General features: G+C 36.7%; 1 protein-coding gene across 1 annotated transcript in view; it reads right to left on the minus strand.

Moving 5' to 3' along the window:
• Positions 1-25035, minus strand: part of LOC129232115 (ecdysone receptor-like) — a 255668-nt gene extending 230633 nt beyond the window's left edge. The window contains exon 1 of the mRNA XM_054866357.1: positions 24716-25035. The gene's annotated coding sequence lies outside the window, so the exon portion shown is untranslated. The remainder of the gene's footprint in view (positions 1-24715) is intronic.
• Positions 25036-25480: the final 445 nt, after the last annotated feature.

Raw genomic sequence — 25480 nt, forward strand, 5'->3', positions numbered from 1 at the left:
TTACAAAATCAACGTCATCGTCAATTTTGCGAAAATAATGTGCTTTTGCAGTATCTTAGCCCTGGTAAGATGAATCTGAATGGACGAGAAACTAAAGAATTTCAGTTGCTTCGATATGTGTGAGGAAAACCATTTTTAGAAAAAACGATCATGTGTACACAATTGGCAGCGTTAATTCAGCGTTTTGGGTGAAATATAGTTCTGGACCAGTTCTATTGGAATATACTCGATAACGTTAGATGTACCTTACTTTTCAAAATATTTAGAATGTTTTAATTTATCCCACGGTTTTTAGAATGAGTCAGCTGTTCGTTAAGGGGTACATATTGGACCAAAAACAATCTTTTTACAAAAGCATTAAAGGAAAAAAATAATAAGCTGGTAGCACAAGAATCAAATAAATTACAAGGTAAGAAATTGAGTGCGATGTAAAATTTTCTCGCCAATGATATTCTGTATGCTACCGCTTGTTCTAACAGGGAAGAAATAAGTTCTCTCAAAGTAGAACCTCATCTTATCAGCGTTAGATTGCATGTAGTTTTGAACAGAGCATTTACTGTTGCGTTTGATGCGTCTTAAATGGAAAATAACTTGGAATTAGAATTATTATTGTGGACATTTTATACTTAGTACATCATTATCCTGTGAATAGATAGCACAATCATTTAAAGATCGGGTGGCAAATAATCAAGTCTAACGGCAAACGCTCAATAAAACGTCAATTTATTGTAGCCCAGCTTGGCGTGCTACTGGTATTTAAAAGTAAAAGCCTATGAGTAGTTTACACGCTATTAGACATGAAAGCGATAACTACAATTATAATTACGTTTCAATTTTTTATGAGGTCATAAAAAAGGGCTGGAAAAGAGGGAGGGGGAGGGCGGGTATTAATGTAGTGAAAGAATCGTTTCAGTCATCAGGACCCCTCCAAAGGGCCTCCAAGTCACGCACAAGTGCGGCCCATTTCATAGGACACTGATACTTAATTTAAGAAATACAAATAGAACTCGTGACTCGCTTGTATCTCAACGCTCGACCGAGCAAGACAAGGTGGTCCGATGGTGTGCTAAGTGCCCAATCGACAGGTGGGCGGGATGGGGGCCCTACAGTTTGTATAACCACAACGTTGACAACTTAATGAAACTCACAAGCAGCCACACGTGCGTTTTTTTTTTTTTTTTTTTTTTTTTTTTTTTTTTTCTTTTTCCTTTTCTTTTCTTGTCACTTTTTACTCATTGACTGCCCCACAAGATTTTCAAAAGAAAATGGATGAATTGTTTCTTCTTTCAGGCACAATAACGGATGAGTTTCCCGAACACTTAAACGGGAATTTCAGACCAAAGTTGAGTTGCGATTGAGCAGAAAACACCAGGGGAGGAGAGGAAAGAGCAGCAAGTAAGATAAGAGCAAAGCATAACACTAGATAATTGTTAAACTACTATGAAAAACGCAAAGCTAGAACAGAGGTAGAGTCCTGTTGCTCCGCCAAGCACACAAATTTAATAACACATACTATAATGCGGCGATAAAGATGCCAATATCAGATCCCCCCTCAATGCTCCTCTTATTCGACCACCACTTTCTTCTCATGTTCACAGCCAGTTTCTGCCGCATGGACAAAGGAACACGCTCTCTATGTGTGCTGCTCTATAGTCCACTTGTGATTGTGCAGAGATGTTCGGCCTGAAAGCCAAAGCGAGATTAAGCGAAACGATGTTATTCCACATTACTTCCATTATAAAACTATCAGCACTCCAGTGGATTGCATGATCCAGTCGGTTAACAATTAATCTCAATGAAAAAACAAAAGCATTTCCTTCAAAAACTGAAATGTTCGTGGCTCATTCTGGAAGATGAAGTCCGGTTAATCGCGAATCAAAATCCAATGAATTTCAACAACTATTTCTAAAGCGCATCTATATTGCATACAAAACTTTCCAATTCACCTTAAGTTTCGGCCGCTCCTTTAGGATTCTTACAATTCAAGACGACCTTATCTGTATGTTAATTACATTATTAAAAAAATGACATTTACTCCTTTGATCCTGGACACTAGCGCAGCCAGAAATACCTACTGAAGTTTTTTTTTAATGAAAAATACCTTCTAGAGAGTTCCCCCCCCCCCCTCCCGATAAAAAATACCTTTAAGAGGGAGTTTTTTGATCAAAAATACCTTCTGAGGGGGTTTCTTTAAAATCAAAACAGTCCTTTCATATGCATAAACTACTATATTATAATTTGCATTTATGTTTAAACATATGGCTTTGGGGGGGGGGGGTTCACCCCAAAACCCCCCTTTGCTGCGCCACTGATTCTAGAGTAACCTAAACCTCAGAGTATGGTTTTTTTGAAAAAGTATCTGAACAATTTTACGTAAGACACATAAAAATTTAAAAATAAAAGAGAGAGACTAAACAGGGGGCCTAGTCAACAGTAGAGGGTCAAGCCTTGTGAATGATCATGCCTACAACCATTAAAATTCTCGCCTAAATAGAGCGCCAATCCAAAACATTCTTTAAAAGTTACCAATATGTACAACATCGTTTACGTGTTTAGACCCATACACAGGAGCGTGCACAGGGCGAGGGAGGAGAAAGGACACCTGTATGCCCGGACCCGAGCCTGAAAGGAGCCCAATATTTTTAAAAATTGGTTTAAAATATAGGGGTAAACAATATGAAGGGGGGCAAGGAAAAGTCATTTGTGACGGGCCCCAAAATTTCTGTGCACGCCCCTGCCCATATATACAGGGTCCGGCAAATCCAGGGAGGAGCGTCGAACGGCCGTTAAAAATACATACATTGGCTACTAGTTCTTTCAGAACAACTATCTTTGAGAAGCCATGTACCCTGACATACATTGAATTTTCCTGCAAACCGTAAAGTTAAAGAAATAATTTGTCGGGCGCCCAAATTTTTTCCAGGCTCTTAAGAATTTACAGTTTTGTCGATTTCTTCGTGAGTGTATGTCACAAGCAGAACCCTCTCCGCTATAAATGTCTCTGAGCGCAGGGAGCATCAGATCTGAATGGTCCTTGTTCCGATGAACTTGTGTGTGGTGCTCTGAGCTTGTTTGTCCAGGCAAGGTGAGACAACGCCAGCCAGCTGAGTCCATGCTTCCAGGAATACACCCTCCGCTCAATTCCCTCTCTGCCGCTTTGATGCTCTCTGACACATGCTTCGATGAGGGAAAACAAATGCCGCTTTTTGTTCGAATAAGCATGATTTACGAAAACAATATTTAAAAAATCACGTTTTATCAATTTTAAAGAAAAATTTATGATGGAAACACCAAATATTCCAAACTAAAATTCTCAAATCAGTTTCATCAGCAATGGGCATCACCAGGCAGACAGCCAAATTCATCAATCGAAAAGTTGCGAATGTAGAAAACTCGGCCCGATACACCCCCCCCCCTTTTCCCCTAAAATATACTATTTCTGTACTCTACAATGTTCTGTTGGAGGGAGCTTGACCGTATCGGTCCTTACAATCTTATCACCGCACTGGAATTGGCAATGTGGCTTAAAATACAGTGAACCGGCCCTTGACATAATGCAAATCCGATGCAAAATGACGTGAAACGGGATGTTAGGCATTTAAAGGGTTGCTTTCATTAAAAAAAAATGATATCAAATATTTGCTAAAAGGTAATCTTTCGATGGCAAACTGTTAAACTCTCGAAAAGCTTTTTTTTTTTTTCTGTCATGGCAGATTTCGTGTGTGTGTGTGTGCAGTGGCGCACACAAGGGAGGGGTCCAGGGGGTCCGGACCCCTCCCATAGGTCTTGCTTTTTTTCCGATTGATTATGATTCTATGTATTTTGTGCCTAAAATAATTTCAAACAAAAGGTAACAATAATTTCAGTTCTAGTAAGTGAAAAACAATATTTGACTGTGTTAAAAGATTTTTAAAAATATAGGGCACTTTTCCTTTAACAAATTACCTATAACAAGCAGAATGGTGATTATACTAAATGAATACACTGTAATAACCATGTTTCCAGTTTTGTAATAACAGATCACATCAAGTGACATTTTATGAAGTTCTATGGTGCTTCTGCAACGATGAATTTGCTTTGCTGAATCCATTTTTTTAATTATGAGAAACGTTAATGCGTACATTATTTTGCTTTCTGGTATTTAAGTACTAGTGGTACACGCACGGCTTTGCCCGTAATAGAAAAATTAAAAGGTCTTTTGGTTCGCCTGTATAATATTTACAAATAACGTATGGTGAATTTCTCGCCAGTTGGCTTGCCCATGTTACGGGTCCACGTTTTGATAACTTGGTAATTTAGTCGTCCGTGTTATGATAACTTTGCTCGGGAAAATGATCTTAAAATTGGAATAGAAAAAGAACAAAAACGGATTTTCGAAAAATCACTTCGAGGTGCACACTTTCATACTACAAACTAACTTGGTGCCAAATTTCAAGAAAATCGGCCGAAAGGTCTAGGCACTAAGCGCGTCACAGAGATCCAGACATCCTCCAGACAGAGAGACTTTCAGCTTTATTACTAGTAAAGATGATATAATAAGGAAGATAGTTCATTAATTAATGCTAATTATTTATTCAATAGTTTATTTTTTACTGTTTTTCGTTCTCGAGAAACGATAAAATCAAGTCAATATGTTTGATGGCGTATTGGGTTATCTTATGAGAATGAGGTTTTCGATTTTGGACCCTCCCCTTGAAAAATTCCTGTGTGCGCCACTGTGTGTGTGGGGTGCGGGATCTCCGTTTTTACGCTCGCGAGTTTCGTGAATTTTCCGTTTCGGGGCTTAAAAACCCAACGATATAATGATGTTTCACTGTTGTTTCATGGCCGAGAAGCTTTTTCTAGCCATTTGCAACTTTTCTGAAATGGAATGTCTATTGTGACTTAAGTTGGAACGGCGGAACCGGGGTGTTACCTCCCTACTTCAGACCGGAATGTCGCAGACGAAAGGCAACAGATAATCGCTCTATTCTTGGAAGGGGAACGGGTCAAAACTGGGTACGCCGGAACACAGACCCATAGCTACGTCACTGGATGATTGCAAAGGCTGTTTTTGAAACGGACGATAAGCAGCGATAATTCGAAGAGCACCACAAATGAAAGGTTTCCACCAGATTTCGTCTTCCTTAAAATGTCATTGATGATTACAAAAAAAAAAAAAAGAAAAGCTTTTTACTATTTGTAAGCGCTAGGCATTTTTGTTTGCAATTTAGGTTTTTTGTACAAGCTTGCTCATTTGGCTTCTGCTGAAAATAAAGCACGAAAAAGAAACGTCAAATTCCAACATTTCTTTATCATTAGTATGGAATCCAAAACGCGTTTCCTCAATTGTACAGAAAAAAAAAAAAAAAACTCATTTCTGGTGAAGTGATTTTGTTTCTTACTTATAACCAGGGTTCGACAAATCCCGCGCACCAATTCGTCCAAGCTCCTTGTACAAAATGCCCAGCTTTTCAGTTGGAAGAATTTTTCAGAAGTCATACGTTATGGTCAATTTTCCTGTAAACTCAGAATTTTTTTTTTTTTTCTGGTGCCTACGATTTTTTCTTGGCACCTAAGAGAACCCAAAACGTGTTTCCTCAGATGCCTCAAAAAACTCATTTCTACAGATACTGTGCTTTCCTTCCCACGGCAGTATGTACCCTTAGAAAAGACTTAGAAATGGTTCGGTTCAACTTGCTTATTGCTTCGGTCACTCGTCTGGTCTGCTAATACTATATTTGCTACCAGGTTGTTTCGCACTCTTGGCTTCCTTAAGAGGTTTTCCATCTCTAGCTCAGTCACTTTCCTATGCCGGGCTGATGAGTGCTAATAAGCACGAAACTGCAGTCCTCGGCTGGAAATTGACTGAGCTGGCGGTGTATTTCACGTACTATCCGAGATTACCTAACCCAAATCAAAGACTTCTGCAGAGAAACGAATGTTCCTTCTAAGTTATGAAAGTCTGCCTACGCGAGGCCCGACTTTTTAAGGTCCCGAAGCAAGAACTAAGGATACTTTCTTTCGCGAAACCCAACGAAAATAAGCCGTCTGTCAAGCAACTGCCATTGCAGGCGGCCACGAGAGCAATCCAAAACAAACAAACCGCGAGGAAAGGAAAAGAAAAAAACGCCGAAAGATTTTTTGAAGACCGTTTTCTGGGACAAGCCATCTTGCCGATCTAGATCCACTTCACACCCACGGGGAAACGATGAGAATTATCATCGTCAGCGATGGATGATGGAGATTTTGTTTGGGCACCAGTTTTCCTGGGCTAAAGTTCTGACGACTAGTTGTTTTAGTAGAAGAATTTTTCAAAAGTCATGTTACAGTCAATTTTCCTATAAACTCGTAGAAAAAAAAAGTCTGGTGCCTACAGTTTTTTTTTTTTTTTTTTTGTGCCTTAGAGTTATTTTTATCGGTCTCTGCTAATTACCATACAGATACGTTGATGAACATGAAATTAAAATAAAAGAAAGCAACGTGCGTCGTATTGCGAAACGCGGGCAAGCGAATTTCGCGAATAATAAGAAAATTAGGGAAAACGCCATACTAATGTATACAATAGATAAAAATAATCGATAACACTCACACATAAATGTAAACCCAATGTAAAAACGATAAGAGTGAACATGCCAAAAGGTAAAACAGAATAAGCTCAGGGCATTACATATATATGCAGTCAATCTAGTAAAGAGGTCAACTAAAAACGATTAAGTTAGGTTTCATCAAAAATTTACAGAGGAGGGGAATTCTTTCATGCAAAACTGGTCTGGTCATTCGTATACATGCGTAAAAAGTTAAGATACATAAATCGAGTCTCGACTTAGTGAAAAGTTTTCATTAGAGTGAATTACTTTGGTACAACTCTATACATGTTGAAATGATAAGAATCATGTGGTATTAAAAACAAGTGACGGAAGATATCAAACTAGTGTACGTGAAAATGATAGTTGGACCGAAAAAATCGCGACTGCTATTCTTACTATTATTGGTTCCGTACGGAGCATAAATTAAAAAAATAAAATGAGACAAATAGAAATTTATTAAAATGACCAAACGTATTGGAGGTTTTAAAAACTGAAATATAACGCAAACCTTATAATTAATTTAAATATCGGATTACTTAAAAAACAGTACAAAACAAAAGTTAAAAAAAAAAAAAAAAAGCGCAAAATATTATTCCTCTGGGGCAGTACATGAAGTGACGCATTGGACAGACGATATCGGAGAGAAGTGTCGAAATCTGGAGTGGATGAGGAAAGATTCCTCAACGAGATGCTTCCAAACGATCTCTCGAAGAATGTGGAATGAAATTAAACAAGATATGGGCGAAAGAAAGGGTTTTTTTTAATTCGTTTTACTGTAAACATGGAAGAGCGCGCATCAAGGCGAATGGTTGCATTGAGAGAATACTGTTTCTTTTTCAGTCTTCATTTCTGTATAGGAAACAGCTAAAGAAATATCATTTCAATAGAATTTCTCAAAATGAGTTAATATATGAGCTGTGTAACGAAACTGACCACTAAGGGACCTACAATGGAAAAGTGCAGCTAATTTACAGGTGAATGCGACTGATTTAAGTTTTTAATGGTTGGTGTAGAATTTGAGAGTTTTTTGCAAAAACTCTATAAAAAAAATTTCCTAAGAGTTTGAACCCCAACGAAAATTGCTTGTCGACTCCTGGTCTATATATTTTAAATATTATTTGAAGATATTGTTACAAATTCTGTAAATAGTAATTATTTTTATGATTAATTTGTAATCTGGCTAAATTTGGCGTTTATTTCATTATTCTTCATCTAAAATTATTGTAGTAACTTAACCTGTAAAAAGTTTCTTGTAATGAATATACAACCCCTTACATTCGAATGAAGTATTAGTCCCTCCATTTCTGAATGATAAGATTCGTGAATGAATGAAAAGGAAACATGAGAAATTTGTGGAAAGTTTTAGAATTTTGTCGGACTTTCCAAAGCAGTATAAAAACCGTGTGGCATTTGAATGGGAGAGTTAATTTTTGCTTGTGAATCGTATCAGCTGTGCGCTGGAGAGCACGTATTTAGCTCTGTGTGTATTAGCCTTCGCGCTGTACTTTGCGTATTTTGATGTAAATACGTGTGTGATCGTTGAGTTTACGGTGTTAATTGATATTTGCTTGATTTAGCAGTTGTAACTACATTTCCTGTACATAGCTGTAAATAAATATTCAGTGTTTTCTCAAGAACTGTGTCGTCATTCAAATAAAGTTTGAAGTTGCTACGAACACGTAACAATATGTCCTTCTAAGGGGTTCTCCAAACAAACCAAAAAAAAAAAAAAAAAAAAAATCCTAAATGTCGAACGGATCCCTGAGTTGACAAAGTCCGAAGTCCTGTGCTTTGGTTAGTAGTTAAAATAAATGCTCCTTTTTTCAAATCAAATTTCGTCAATTAGATGGCATGGTGTTAGTTACTTTCACATCATAACTTACGTATGACACATTATAATTTACATGATAGCTCTCCACTGCTAAAATTTCAGATTTTCTCTAGCTGAACAACAATGAGCGAAACAGAAATAATTCGAACAATAAACAAAAGAGAAAGAGAGAAGTGTGTGTCGGAATTCGCGCTGCGTCCTCGTTCTTATCGCGATGTCCCACTTTAGCGATAAAAGTCGCCGATAACATTGCTTTGACGACGTCATTCTCGATTTCCCCGCCTTACCTCTACTTCTCCTTGCCAACAGGCCATCTTCCTAGGACATACAGTACCGATGTCAAAATATGACTTAAACTGATAAAGGAATTGAAGAGTTGGCTGCAAAAAAAAAAAAAAAAAAGAGTAGCTCCATTTTCCAAGTTTCCGAAAAGTCTGCATTACTGGAAACACATACTCACCTTTTGAAATTTAGAGCTACCAGTTTTAGTTTTTTGCAGCAAATTCTTCAGTTCTAGTTAGATTGGGCAAGTTCCACAACAAAATCACGGGTCTCAAAAATTAAGGAACAAAAACAGTTAAATTCTTTTCTGTTGTTGGTAGCAATGCTGAATTTTCTATGCTTTTATAATAGCGGCTATTAGGTTATTTTAGGCTAAGAACTGGCAACACAAAAATGTTGATCATAAAAGTACATGTAAATTTTTTCACTGAGGAAAGAGTACTAGGGCGGGTAAAGGGCATAAAATGGGGAAAGAACAGTCAAAGACGACAAACAACATTTTCTGCAGAAGCTCTACAGAGTTTTTGCAGGTTTTTTAAAATGTAAATCTTAAGTTCTTAGCGATTCGGCTCAAAACTCGACATTTTCGATAGAAACAAGAAAAATAATGTAATTGCTTATACTTCAAGGTTGGGCAACATCATACCCCTGAATCATTAACAATTTTGTACAACCATCGATTTTTTTTTTTTCCCGAACGAAAATCTCGAGTATATCTGCAGAAAGTTTGCTGTCTTTGACTGCCCGTCCCCGCTTTTTGCCTCTTGCACCTTATGACCAACATTTTTGTGCAGTCAGCTCTATTAGTCTATTTCATTGATTCATATATCAGCTCGCAACGTCCTAAGCGTTGTTATAGTTCAACTAAAAAACGAAAAACTAATTAATTGTGCTGCACAAAGTAGAGCGTAATCAGCAAAGTTGGAAGAGCTTCGTTGCCATTTTCGTTTATGTAATGCAAATTCACTGATCGAGTAACGCTCCTGACGTCGACAACAATGAAACTCGAACCACGGCATGATAATTTGATAGTTATTATTACTAATCGTTATTTATTTTTAATTTATTATTATTATTTTTTTTTTTTGGTAATGTGTGATGTGCAGATCAATTGCTTTATTTTGACACTGGATCCGGTCACTTAACTGTTTTGCTGGTAAGATAGTCATTTCAGGGAAATGAAGAAACGAAAGAGTGACCAACAATGAACGCTATCTACTGGAGTTTAGGGTTAATCCGCTGGAGTGAGGGTTAAAATTTCAACTATCAAAGTACCACGAAACACGCAATTGCTTCGTTCAAATGTAGAAATCTTTTTCACCCCTCATACCTTGACGGGCGATTTTCTAGTCTATAATGCTTTTGAAAGCATGCAAAAATCAACCGTAATTGAAATATTGAGGTTTGATTTCGGGAACAGGGATGGAGAGGGTTGGGGTGAATTCTCGTTTGACGGCAGGCAGCCTTGAAAAAGCAAGTACGTGTGCTTGCTATTGTGTTGGTCCTGTTTTCTTTTTTCTCCTTCCTCTCTTTACTTTCTTTCGACAACTGCTGGCTCTCAGCTCGTGGGTCTCGCTCAGCTGAACCAGTTGTCGTCGATGATAGCGCCATCTGGGAAGCAAAAACGCCTACTCTTGAAATAGTCGAGAGTAATTTTTAACCACTGCGACGACAAAAGACTCGATTTTTTTTGTCGCCGATCCTGATTTGTAACGAAAACAAAACGTTCTCAGCTGGAAAAGCAAAAAAAAAAAAAAAAAAGACACAGAATGAAGAAACGAAACGCAAACCCAAAAAGCAAGTTTGAAATCCATTAACCCTTCAGCGTCTACATTTCTTTTAAACAAAAGAAAAGAGTCTGAACTGGTTACTTTTTTTCCTGATGGAGCAAACCTTTTTAATTCTTTACTCGCACATAAATCGCTGTTCCGGTGGAACATTGAAGTAACTGCAAAATTAATTGAAAATGAGTTTTTGTCGTCACTGGATCCAAAAATGGTCACCCCATACAGAGGAACACTGACAGATTTGTTTTTCAACTTTTAGCCACCAGGGCAGTAACTGAACTATGGTTCATTGTATGAGGTCGTTTCATGTAAATTTGGTTCTACTGTAAAACTATACTTGTTGCAGTTGCGTCAGTGTTCCACCGGAACAGCGATATATTGTTGAACTAAAACCTTCATTGTTATTGTTTATCTCTATCTACCACATCATTTCAACCAGCCCCAACTTTAATTCTACAGCTGAAATATATAATTTCGGACAGTACCGTAGCCAGAAAAAACATTTGGAGGGGGATATGGTTAGTTTTAGCTCGTTTCTCTGGGCAAAAAAGAAAATTTTCTGACTTTGGGGGGAGGGGGGGGGGAGACTCTGACGCACACACCTACCTTTCATACGCCCCATCTTATATCTCAATCTCAAATAATGTCATCTCGTAAAAAGAATCATGGGCCCAGGTCAAGATGCGTGGACGCCATTTGAGGAGACCAGAGCGCAAACATAGCACAATCACTCCGAATGACGTTTATTAATTAGCAAAGCATGAAAATTTTAAGTATAGCAAACAAAATGCTGACATTCACAGCGAAACATCACGGATTAACAGAGAGTTATTTTGATGTTCAAAACGTTGACTGCGGGCCAGTGGGGGGGGGGGGCATTTCACCGATCCCTCGGTTTTAATTTAACTACAATTCTATGTATGGTAGCTAACCAGAAGCGCTCCAAACTGAAATTTTTGGGAGGGGGTATAACTTTCAATTTGCCGAATGAAATTAAAAGTTAAAAGAGGATAAAATTATAGCAAGCACACTTATCACACATGCATAACGTCTAATGAAAATGATTATTTGGAATCATTAATAAACAATTTACAAAAGGAAAAAATAATATCGATGTTGTAATATTGTTAATTTGTAGAATCGTCAGCAAGATCTCAGCCGATAAATAATGGGAGGTCACAGTGACCTCCCGCGACTTCACGTCCTGGCCGCCTCTGCCTCCCCATCCAGTCATTCTGGCTGCGCTAGTGCCACAGGCTATCCAAATTTGCCAATAAAGCTCCCTCGTTTTTTCTTGAGAATCTTTGACAAAATGACCGACTGCAACTTTTCTCCTGGAATTTTAGAACATTCGACGCTTACTACGACTAAAAATCAGTCCGAATCCCGCAGGAGTGGTATGATCTTAAGCAGTGCAGCCCGAACTTTTTCTGATCGTGGGCCGCACCTCATATTAAAATCATTCTCTCGGGTCAGAACACATATAAAATATCAAAATTTTATTCTTTTCTGAATAATATGGGGGAAATATATGAAAAAAGAAAGACAATTACAGACCAATAATTGATTTTATCACTATACTTTGATATTTATTTCATTCATTGTATGTTTTTCAGAAACCAATTACTGAATATTTGCTTAAATTTGTGCCAGTTTCACGGAAAGTGTTTTTCGATTTGTAACATTAGACAAAACGAACCACCAACGAACGGTCGCACGGTACTGCTTCACAAGACGGATGTGGCCCTCGGGCCGTTGGTGGGGCACCAATGCTGTTAAGAACTTAAATTCAAGAGTAAATAGTCTGAAATTCCATCTATTAAGAAAAAATTTCCGAAAGAGAAAACAAAAGTCCCGGAACAGAGAAATTTCAAGAGGTCCGGCTCAATATCGATGTTTTTCGATGATCCCGATATTTCTGACGGAGTGCGGAGGAAAATATTGACGCTGAGACAGCACAATCAGGGGCAATACTCTCGTCTGAGCGCTGAAGGTCACACGAGCGACGATAACAGCACCTCCTCCCCATCGCCTGCGTCGCAAGCAACGTTCCACCCATCATAACAGCAACCGAAATAACACCAGTGATTTGCTCAACCCTTTCACGTTCCTAAGCAAATTTATTTATTTTAAATGATTCTGAGCTCCTGTTCCCTTGCTTGGTATAGTGGTTTGGATAATTTAAAACATATACGTAATTTAGGTTGGATATGGGTTACCAACCTAAGAAAAAATAGAAAAGTTAATCGTAATGTTAGCTTGGACACTTTGGAGATTCCCGATGAAGGGCTAAAAATTTATCTACGTGGATACGGTTGGGTAACGGTATTTAAGTTTGTGGCAAAAAATGGTTGCATTGATTACATAACAACTAATTTAGAAAATCCTAAACGTGAGCAGAGAAAATTGTTAAGGCACGTTGGTCTATAGAAGTTTATCATCGAGAATTAAAACAAACTTGTGGTATTGAAAGCTGTCAGGCACGCACGGGTCGAGCTCAAAGAAATCATATTTGCCTTGCTGGTTCAAGCTTTTAACTGGATGACGAGTGAACATGGGGGGTATTCAAGAAATACGGCCGAGGCGAACCACTGAGCGACAACTGTGGTGAGCTAGATTCAACGGAGCCGATTTCGCAAGCGAAGCAGCGAGAAAATTTATAGTTCCAAACCGCCCTAAGAGCCTAACAGTTTAAATTTTAACTTACTTAAATTGGTCTGCATCAGGGGCTCAATTTCCCATTCCGAAAAAATAAAACTAAAAACCACAGTCGATGCAGGATCTCAGGCTGCTTAAAAATTGAAAGTGGGTCACAAACACAATTCAGGGATGTGTCCGCTGCTTCAAAATTCTAAGTCTGAAGCAGAAAAAAAAATCTTCATACATTAGCGAATTCATTGATCGAGTAACGCTCCTGACGTTACGAACAATGAAACTCGCGCCACGGAATGATAATTGGATAATAGCATTTTTTTGGTAATGTTTGAAATTCAAGGATCTGGGTTTTTTTTTTTTTTTTTTGTGACAAGCTGAACTGGATCCGATAACTTAACTGTTTTACTGGTAAGACTGCGTCATTTCAGGGGAATGAAGAAACGAAACAGTACTCAACAATGAACGCCATCTACTGGAGTTCAGGATTCATCCACTGCGTTGGGGTTACAATTTCAACTATCAAAATATCAACAAGCAGGCAATGGCTTCGTACAAATGTAGAAGCAATTTTCACCCGTCATTCATTGATGGGCGATTTTCTAGAAAAAAAAATAGTATTTTTCTTGGCTAATTGATAATAATAATAATAACTTGGCTAATAGTTGAACTGGCTCAAGTACGAAGTATATCCTCAGACCACAAGACGTTGGCTTATTTTAGGGCGCAATTTGGAGGTTAAAAAAAAAAAATGTGTCTTCTAGAAGTACAGTAGGGGAATGTGGGGCAAAGTGAAATGGTTAAGATAACTTACTTTTTTCAAAATGAACAAATTGAAAATTTGTTCTGAAAATTACGGTACATAAAGGCAGAACAATATAATTTTACGATAAAATTCGCATTGAAACAGTATTTTTTATTTTTGGCAGTAAGTTTGTACATCAGAAAAAAGGTGGAATATTTTCATCTTTTTTTTTTCCATGGGGCAAAGTGAAAAATGAAATATTTTTCTAATGAACTATTTTCAATTCGATCATTAAATATATTTTTTTATGAAATAAATGGGTAAATACAAAAATGAATAAATAAAAAGAAAATGAAAGAATAAACGAAAATAAATAAATGAGTGAATGAAATAGCGAATTAATAAGAAAATTAATGAATGAATGAATAAATAAGGAAATTATTAAATGAAGGAATGTAAATGAACTAATTAATAAATCAACACGTAAGTGATTTGACAAAAGACTGAGTAAGTAAATGATATGAACCATTTCACTTTGCCCCGCATGGACATGCATCATTGCACAAAGCATTTACAAAACAAATAAGCTTAGTATTAAGCAATAAACACTGCACTGAATATTAATAGATCTCAATTAATATTTCAAACGTTAATAATAAGAGCTTTATCATTTAATAATACCAAAAATATTTTTTGACTCACAACAAAATATTACAATATGAATATCAATTTTTTGAAATTGCTTGTATTATCATATTGTTTGATTTTCAGAGGGATTTTTTTCTTGACTGCAATAGATTACAAGTATTACTACATAGTTAAAATATTACTAGATAGGTGGCGCTAAAAGCAGTAAATATTTCATCATTTCACTTTGCCCCACATTCCCCAACTACTTAAAATATCTTTTTTTTTTCGACCCCCATCCCCTTCTCTCAGAAAAACAACATATTAGTAAAAGTGAACCCAGCTTCTGGTTTTGGAATGGGTCATTTCCAGAAGGAGGGGTATTAAGTGTTATTTTTAGGCAAAAGTAAAGATTTTAGGGCGAATTTTTCGAAATATGCCTCCAAAGCAGTTTAGGCTATGTTTGGTCATTTACGGGTGGGGGGGGGGGGGTATCTCCAATCGGGGGTCCGCTCCTACAGCTTGGCGGAGAAAACACTAGTAACAACTTGAACTAAAAAAGCATAGACAAATAATAAGATCAAGACAATTTCTTTCTGGAGGGGTTCCCTCCCACTCCAACTGCTCCAATCCCTCTCTTCCCGAAGTCGTCTCTCGTCTGAGTCGATCACGCGTTCGCGGTGAGCGACGCGAGAGGGCGCTATCGTTGCTATGAGTTTCGGAATGGCTCAAAATATCTCTTCCCTCGGAATAGAGGGAAAAAAACGGGACCGATATTTTTGGCGCCGTCACCGGGGGAACGGCGCCAAAACAGGCGCGGGAAATCAGGTGGGGACCCCGGAGAGGGAGATTAAAGAATGTTCTTTTTTTTTTTTTTTTAATTTTCCCCGAAAATAAAAATTAAAAAAATCACGTGTCTAATCAAAAGACTTTTTTTTTTCCGAACCGGAGCATAGAGCTTTCTCAGTTAATCGCCAATAAAAAAAATAATATCAAGGAATTTCTCAATTCTGTGAAGGACCAAGGGACATAAAATGTTTTCGGCAGGGAAAATATGAATGTTGCTAATCTATGTAGGAGAGGGATATAGTGTTCAAGTGTGTGTGTGGGTTGGGGGGTGGGGACTCCCATAAATCTGAACGGCCACTCGATTTCCGAACTGCAAAGTATATCACCCTGCCTCTGTGGCAATGTATAGAAATCAAAATGCTTCATGCTAAAAAGACAGGAAGATAGCTTAAAAAGTTCTAAGAAATTTTCACGAAATTATGTACAGTAATATTACTTACGAAAAATTTATTCCTATTAGTTGCAAAATGCAAATATAGTTTAAAAGAACACTAAAAAAGGTTGATGGTTGCATGGAAATCTTCGTTTAATTTTCTCGAAAACGATTAAAAAGATCAGATTTTGTTGAGTTACAATGTTATGGTACTTTATGTTGGACTGGCTCTTTATCACAGGGCATATGAGAAAGCATTGCTCCCCTTCCTGAATTAAACCAAAACCCAGGCGAAAAGTTTCAAATGCTTCAAACGGCTTTGAATGTCGGGAACTTTTGATACATATTATTATTACTGTAATATTCTTCGTCTTTGCGATTATTTCAGTTTCCATAAATTCAGACGAAATAAAAAAGTATTTAAAAGAAAAAAAAATTAAAATACATAAATTGTAATTACGTCACGACTTTTTCGTTACTTAAGTAGTAATGGCGTTTGCCAATAGTGGTGCCACAGGAAAGAATGGTTGCCGGCCGGGGTATTTACTAGATCTGCAAATGGTGAGGAGCCAATACACAGCCCCATTAAATACTAGCAAATGATTGCAAAAGATATCGTCTGAATTACTGCTTCGCCTATTCCCAGAACTTTCACTTTCAGAGACATTACAATCCCTTTCTCTCGCAAAAGTGGCTTGCCAACAGTTTTATTCATTTCCGGAAAAAAATGCGACGCATTAGTGAATAAGTTATTTTCCTATAACTCCAATTGGGATTATTGTAAATTTAAGTGTAATTGAGAAAAACGAAATAAAATACAGCAGAACCTCATTAATCCGAGCAAAAATGGTATCCGGTTCGTTCAACTTGATAAGAGTACGTATTAAACAAAATGACCTATAAATTGATCCAAGGTACATAAACCAACTACTCTACTCTACACAGTAAAAATTTCATTTTTAATTCAAGAAAATTAATCACGAAACTGAATAAGAGAAAGTTACAATAATACTAAGCGCGGCCTACAAAAATACACTATACACAATACTCAACCGCAACCCATCCATGACAGTGGTAAGCATTTTCGTAGCGACAGTTACATTAAAAAAAGAAAAAAAAAATGAGAGTTTTATTTTCAAAAATAAAAGGGCAGTACAACCTATTTTCGCTCTTGCGTCATTAAAACCAATGTAGATAAGAAGACAATAAATTGAAAGAAATTTTGAAGCATATTATTTTCCCAGAAAAAGTTAACGCCTCAGACCGACTGCGAAAAATGGATCGATTGAAAGAGATCGATGAATGAAAACACAGACATCGAAATCGTTCGGAGAAGAGAAATGGTCTTAAATTTTAAAATACGGACGGAAGAGAGAGAGACCCTTGACCTCGTAACCGTGACCTTCCCCCGCCGCGAGTGGACTTGGCCGAGTCGGTCTATTTATAGAAGGGATGCAGGGAAGACGTCCCTGTTGCTACCGCCGGGAATCAGAGATACTTCACTTCTCTTCTAAATAATTGGGGGCGAGGCCTTCTTTTCAGACGACATTTTGGATTCCAGAAGCAGCGGGAGGTTACACATAAGGATAAATAACATAATAGGAATTCAAAAAATATGGAAAAATAATTTTTGTTTTATTTAAAGTTAAATGCACAGAATTCGAAAAAGTGACCAGGGCGTCATTTGTGCTTGACAGGTGCTGTTGTTTTCCAAATACTTTTCTCTTTCGTTCTTTTTTTTTTTTTAGACTAAAAGTTGATAGACTGTAAATGTAGGGTCAAACATGAAATTAAAAATAATAATGACGATAATTGCAATAGGTCTTTCAAGAAAATACTTTCACTTAATCAGAGACTACTTCAAAAGACAATTCAGTATTAGGCCGTATTTACGTATTTTTCACTAAAAATAATCCAGTTCAAATCCATTACAATGAACTTCAAAAGACGCAAATTTTGGTCGTTGTAACGGGAATTTCGTTCTAGTGGAATTCAAGCAATGAAATGGCAATTGAAGCAGGAACCACGGGCAGGACCCGATCATGTCAAAGGGACCTTTGACATGGGGACACCCATGTCCTTATAAAATTTAGTGCCCCTCTCAAAAGGAAATCCGCACTTTTCAGAGTAGGAGTTTCAAAAAAAGGGAAGAAACAAAGAAATGAATGGTTTAACTATTTTCGTAGTATTTTGGTGCTCCTAAAAATTATGGTGACCAGGTCCACGGACCCACAGGACTGCTGCATTAATCAGGCCCTGAGCAGGACAAAATGTTTCTTTCGTTAGGATTGCCATTCAGCACGGGAGATGTGGTGGAGGTTCTTCCTATACCAAGAATCCCGAACTCAGGTTTTTCAGGATGAAAGAAAGCGACCCTAACTCATTAGACCACGTGAGACTCAAATATTTTTAATAAGTATTCGTTATTTGACGATTGGTTACATATTCTGCTTTCGTCGCGATCAAAATTTTCTCCGGTAAAGGGTTTCGAGCAACTAGAAATGTTTTTGTATTGTAAATATCCTTTCTGTGCAAATACTAAAAATTAAACAAAAGCAACATTTTTTGGCTTCCCCAACTTTCATCCTGTCCTTCATTCCCACCTTGAACATGCGCACAAAATAGGTGATGTCTGAATATAGCAATAGTCTGAATATAGCAAACTACCAGAGAGAAGTTAAAAAAATGAAGTTAAATCTAGGAGGAAAAAAATAATTAAGCAGCAAAGGGTTCCTAGGGGTTTTTTTTTTTTTTTTGATAAAAGTAAATATTACGTAAATATACTCATTAAGACAAAAAAAAAAAAAAACTCTGCAAATGGATAATTTTCTGCAAAAAAGCTCTTGTCAAAATATAAAAGGGGGGCAAGTGTGATAAAGAATGATAAAATATCCGTATTCCTCCTCCGTAAAAAGGGGGGGGGGACATACTGAGGACGCATACGTAAGATATTTCGTGCTTTCACTCCGTAATGCCGCATTAAAGCGTAAATTAATGACCTTTACCACCAGGTTCTTACGCAACGTAGGTTAGCAACGCGCATTCCCCACAACGCGTAACTTACTATCTAGGTTACGAGCGCGAATGGAAAACAATGCAGGCGTAACAAGACCAAACGATGTCGGTTTTGTTTACCTGCGGCAACGGCACAAATGCAAATGATATCAAGCTCTGATGAGACTTTTTATTCTGTTTATTTATTCTATTCATTTTTTTCCCCTTGTTTCAGATTTTTCTTCCGATTACTCTGCTCATACGCATGGATATTTTAAATGCCTATCAGATCCGTACCACTCATCTTAAAACGCAGCTTCTCAGCAGTATTTAGTGTCATGTCATTTAATTAGTCAGGGTAGGAGGCGGCTTCGAAAAGCTGCCCTTTCTCCATTAATTTTTAAATTATTCTAAAAACGAAACGTCATTAAAAACGACTTTTTAAAAGGTTTTAAACTTGAATTTCGTTCCTATTTTTTAAAACATCATCTTTAATAGTTGAGTCACAAATTTACTGTTTCTTAATAGTAACATATAGTAATTTCAAAAATAAGAAACATCACGCCCCCCCCCCCCCCCCCCCCCCCCCCAGTTTTTTGGAAAATGATCTTTTACTATTTAGGGTTTTAATTTTACTACTATTCTTGGAAATAAACTATGACAACATCTTATTTTCATTATTGAATGATAATTTTTCATTACCCGTCCCATGAAAATGAATGCTTTTCCAGTAATAAATAGTATAATAGATTCGCTGGAGATGCAAGGAAAAAGAAATGAGATAAAAGAGCCTATTTGGATTGTCTAAGATTCAGTTTTAGCCCTTTTAAATGGAAGGGAGCAAATATTTCAGGTCATCGTATGGGCGGTATAGACCTAAATTTAGCTCTGGAAATTATTATAAAATAATTTAAATTTTAACTCTTTACAATTAAAGAAAAGGAAGAAAAAAAAAAAAACTCTCCAAAGACCTCGGGCTTCCGTAGAACTTGAACAATTTTCGAAACGGATCCATTGTTCAGACGGTCATATCGTTAGGAAAGGTTCGTTCTGCCATCCAGAAAAGGAATTAAACACAGTCATAAAGAGAAGTCCAAAGTAGTGAAGGACAATAACATGTTTACATAATTTCAAAATTGTCGCTTTGTTGCGAAAGATTTTTTTCTTGTAAAAATGCACATCGTGCATTTAGAGAAATCACACGAATCGCTTCTGGATTGTTCTAACGCAAACATGTCGTATGATAAGAATGCACATGCGAATACACACATTATACAATTTATAAATTTCAAAAAGGGATCCCGTTTGTTTATAAATAACGTATATCAATTACACATCTTCATAGAAGGGAATTTTAAATCGAAAGTATTGCATGGAGAACTAGTTTACATGTTTGTAAAAACAAAAATAGCGGATCAGCGTTTTTATAGTAAATATCTTCTCAAGAGTTTCGAAGAAAGTCTGTCACATTTGAGAGAATTGCACCCATGATACAAACAAAAACAAGTTCTGTATTTCCTATGAATCAATGTTCATGTATATTTCTATTTATTTTTATTAATTTCACACAGTACTGAAATTTCGATTTTTCCGAGGCAAGGCAAAGGTTTGAAACTGTCGCTCTTATCCATCTTTGTTCAAATTTCAACACCAACTTTTAATTAAAAAAAAACAGAAATAAGATGAATTTATAAAACATAAGATAAGATTCAGTTTAATACTGAGTAATTTCAATGCTCTTTAAGGATAGAAGGTCAATTTATTGTTTTAAATAAAGGAAAGAGATACTTCGAAATTTACAATTCTTTTAAAGGAAATTTCAGGCTGTCTTTGATGACGTCAGAGGAAGGACTGAGGGGTCTCCCTCGAAATGTTTTTGAAATAAAAGTCCTAAAAAACAGGCAAATGGTAGGGAAACTGTTCCGAATTTGTTTTCAAAATCCATTTTAGGCTATCTCGGCCAGCAATATGGTGTCGGGGATTTATTCAGGAAATTTTCCACAATTGAATTTTTAAAAACGCAATTTTAAGCTATTTTTGGTAACGCTAAAGAATCGGAAAGGTGCGAGTACTCTCCCCGGAAACGTTACGACACAGAGCTTCTAACGCAAAATGTAGGTTTCTTTGGTGGCATTAACTAGGGGAGAGAGCTGGTTTCGGTTGACTTAAATAAAATTGAAACCTTGAAGAAGCAATTTTGGATCATCTTTGGTGATGTTCGAAAATCTAGAGGCTTCTCCTTCGAAATTTTTTCGATATTGAAGTCTTTTTTTTTTGTTATGATTATTTGTGAGAAAGTTGAGGTACTCAACTGAATGTTATGAAAAATTCCAAATTTGAGCACTACTCTTGTGGTCCTAATATGCAAGATATACAGCCATTCTTTAGCTTTCTAACCTAACCGTTTTTTTAAAAGCGTAGACACAGCGTCAGTTACACGTATTAAGGGGTTAAAACGTCGCTCTTCGCGAGTGCCATTCTCGTGCACGTGCATCGTGATAGCGGCACTCATTAATGCTTCCTCTTGATCGAACGCGTTCCGCAAACTCGTAAAATGCAAGATTCCCAGAAAGCACAGCGGATGCACCCTTCGCTAAGTCAAATAATGTCGACCTAAAGCACACGGAATGCAGATAACGGGGGATACAGTACAGTCGCTGTTTCGTTCGAGAGTGCCTGCCTCCTAAAAAGCATTCCACCAAAACAGATAGAACGGGTTCAGGAAAATACAGTGAAATCCCGTTACAACAAACGTCAACGGACGTCAAAGTTTGTTAGTTGTAATGGGAATTTCGCTGTATTGATATTCAACCAATATAATGGAAACTAAATTGAGAACGAAAATTTATTTCGTTGAAAGATATTTCCTTGATACAGGATTTCACTGAAAAACGAATATGTTAATCTGGCCCATCATTTAGGAGATCACAGGGGTCTATGTACGCTAGTGATAAAAAGGGGAAAAAATTTCTTTACTTTCCCATTATTATTTTTTCCTGGAATTCTGTGATATGTTTCCAACTGATATAATTTCAGCAAGGGATGCCTACCTAGCTGTCCAATAGACTGCGTCATTAAAATTTTTAGAGGAGGGTATTTCAATGGGAATTTTTCTCTTTTTGGGAGCTTCCTATTTGGGCAGGCTTTGTGACGTCTGGGAGGGGGTGCGTCTTTGCTCTTGCCTCCTTCCCCCCCCAGCTCTCTGAGTCAATCCCTGAGTTCAGTACTTGTAACTTAGTTGGACTATGAAAAAATAAATAAATAATGCTCCATTAGAGTATTTTCTGTTCCAGAAGACAATGATCTATTTTGTTTGTCATTTAACTGGACACCGTTCTAGTTTTACAGCGGCTGTTAAACACATATTCTGCTTCCAACTGCGGCAGTCACAGTGAAACTTATTTTTACCGAATGCAAGTTAGATATACTTGAACAGTACATTACCAATACAGAAGAAATTCTCAGAATATGGAGAAAAAAAGAACGGATAAGAGGAAAGACACTTCTCTAAAACAAAGAATGTAAGAAATTCTCTAAAACATTGTATGCCCACAAATCTACTTTCAATAAGACTGGAGGATAAGCAGCGACCTTTTGTATTTCTTGGAATATTAATGAATTAGGTATGCAAAAACAGCTCACTTTTATTGGTAAGTTCGAATCTCGGTTATACGAGCAAAACTGGATTTTCAAACGTCTCTTTAAAAATTGGGGGGGGGGGGGGGGATAAACCCGCGGTATATCCGATATCACTCTTCACCGAGGCGAGTAGGCAAACTGACTGATTTTTCGCCATCAGTGAATTTTACAATAGAAAAAACTTTTATTTTTAACTTTTATTGGAACAAACTGTTCCCTGGCAATTACTTCATTGAGTAACGTATTTTGCTGGATAGGAAAATTTGTTTTCTGGATTAGATTAATTCGACACTTTGCAAAAAAAAAAAACAAACAAAAAAAAAAAAAAAAAAATCGCAGGAATGTTAGCCTTCTTACCTTCTACTTGAAAAGCATTTATTTATTTCGTATATTATATTCTGTATCAGGGATAAATATATTCAAGGACAGACGACAGGCAACGAGGGAGGTTCAAATTTCGAAAAAAACATCAAAGTGGTTTCGCGCTCAAGATAATTAATGGACCCATTAAAGCTCATCATCATGAATTTAGTGATAATTATTAATTAATCTTCATGAATGTTTACCGCAAAGCGATTCTTTTTTCAGATAAAACAGATTACTAGTGGCAAAACAATGCATGCCCCAAATATCTCCTTGCAATGGATGATGTTGGATTTCTGCATAATCAAATCTGGAATTCTAAAAGAAGAATCAACAGTATTGAGGACCGAAAGCATAATGGTTGGTTTAATTAGGTTCATTGTCGCAAATGCCTCAATTGGTTACGAATTAGCTAAGCCAATTATTGTTGAAATCCTGAACGAACCTAAGGATGCAAATAAAATGCAATAGAGACCGAAAAAATGGGTTAATTATTATTCATAGAAATTTTTTTCATCAGAACTGTTTATTGTCTATTTTAGAGTTATTCATTCATATATATATATATATATATATATATATATATATATATATATATATATATATATATATATATATATATATATATATATATATATATATATATATATATATATATTTATATTTATATATAATTTTTTTTGGACATGGAGCTCATAGAAGTGAAACCCGTATTTTGGTCAAACACCGAAAAGTAAATGAAAAACCGTGGGGAAAATAAAAAAGCGTGGAAAAAAAGATGGTTCTGATGATTTAAAAAGTATTTTATGGGGGAATTACCACCATGAGGGTCCCTTAAAAAAATATTCCTGCTTCTGCACTTTTCTCCTCTCTAGTCCCTCAGAAGAATGTTAACGATTAATACAAGATGTTGTCTACTGTTCCAAATAAAAAATAATGGCTATAAAACTGTCAAAAACTGGGGGAGTGGGGGAGGCTCTTTATACAAAACGGGGTGGAAGATGGGGGAAAAACGGTGTTCACATTTGGATTCAGGGGTTCATTTTACTTTCAAATCAGCAAAAATGGTGTTAGAAATATTTTGAAAGAGGTTTTTTTTTTTTTTTTTTGTAATGCCTAATGTAATTGGACTTAATCCTTTTTCATAAGCTTGAATTTTGAAATCACTATTTAAAGAGGCTTTAGTTGGGACTTTCAAAGTAAGATGCTTTTAAACGACATGTTCTGTGATGTAAACAGTTGCCTTTAAGACACCTAAAACAACTAATATTTTTGACATTCACTCATACAAAAACACACCAGAGAACATGTTTCAAAAGTATACGCAAAATTGGAAAACCTGTCTACAAGCCCTGCTAGAAAGTAATTAATTATTATTGAAAAATTAAGTAATTACAAATATAGTCCTTTTTCATGTCACTGAAATGAATATTTCTGAAATAAAAATGATTTTAAAGAAGAAGCAATTAAAGTTATTCAGTGCAAATTGGGGTTGTTAAAACCAAGCCTCTGGGGGATGTTTTAACACCCAAAACCCCCTCGTCGCTGCGCAACTGATTTTAACCTCATTTTACCTTCATCCTCTTCTCCACAACTTTTTTAAGTGAAAAATATCTTACCGCAATTCGAAAACTCGACTATTTTTGAGAAAATATTTAATTTTCATGATAACCATTAAACGAAATGAGACATATAATGAGGAAGGACCAACATTCCACCGTCCCTCAAACGCGGGCGTTATTTATGCTCCAATGAAACTTAGGTAACTCGAAGTGGAAATGCGCCTTCGGAGTCTGCTGGCCAGATTTCATTCACAAATTAATCCTGCCTCATTCACGTCACGTCAGTTGATGCGTAAAGAAAACATCTTTAAAGGAACCGGCGGGAACTGTGATTTGAATTTCAGCTCTCGCGTATGGTTTGTTTATGTACACATGAGTTACATGTCCTGAAAAAAATACCTTAAAATCAAACATGATTAGAACAGATCAAGGAAAAGCTTACCTCTTGAATGGTCACAAGTTATATATCCGCTTAGAATGTATTAGCACAAAACAGAAAATATCCCAAAGTATATCGAACTGGACTCAAAGATCGCACATACACACACACTTCCACGAGTACTGACAGAGTCTGGCAGACTGTCATACACGTGATCAGTGACGGGGGGGTTAGGAAAATGCTCCCGTGATGTGCAGGGATATGATCGGAAATGTGTCAATCCATCGAATTCGGGTGGAGTCAAGGGCGAAGATTTCGAACGCTAACGACGTTCGACGTAATCCCGTATTCCCACCACAAACAATTTCGCATTCTCAACTAGACGAAGCACCCGTACACATCTCGGCGGCAGGGTTGCCGAGATAAGGCCTGCCAAGTCGGCGTCGCCAAGCAACGGGCAAGGTAGCCAGCAATGTCAACGCTGAAATTCGGAGCAAGAGCAAATTATTAGTTCACTTTTTGCGGGGTTGCCCACAGGGGGGGGGGAATTTAATAGTTTTTAGCGGTTTATTTATTTACGTTATGTATTGATTTATTTTTCATTAAACTATTTTTTTTATTCTGCTTATATTTTTTTCATTTATTTATTTAGTATGTGTGTGTGTGTGTCCTGTGTCATAAGCGAAGGTAGCACAGAACTTTTCTAATAAAATAATAACAATAATAATAATAATTAAAAACAAATAAATGAATGAATAAAAAATATTTTAAAAAGAAAAAAATAAGAAAGCGAGTTAAAATTAAAAAAGGAAAAGAGGGTTGAGGAAA

This window comes from Uloborus diversus, chromosome 1 (assembly GCF_026930045.1).
Source record: "Uloborus diversus isolate 005 chromosome 1, Udiv.v.3.1, whole genome shotgun sequence".
Classification (NCBI taxonomy): Eukaryota; Metazoa; Arthropoda; class Arachnida; order Araneae; family Uloboridae; genus Uloborus; species Uloborus diversus.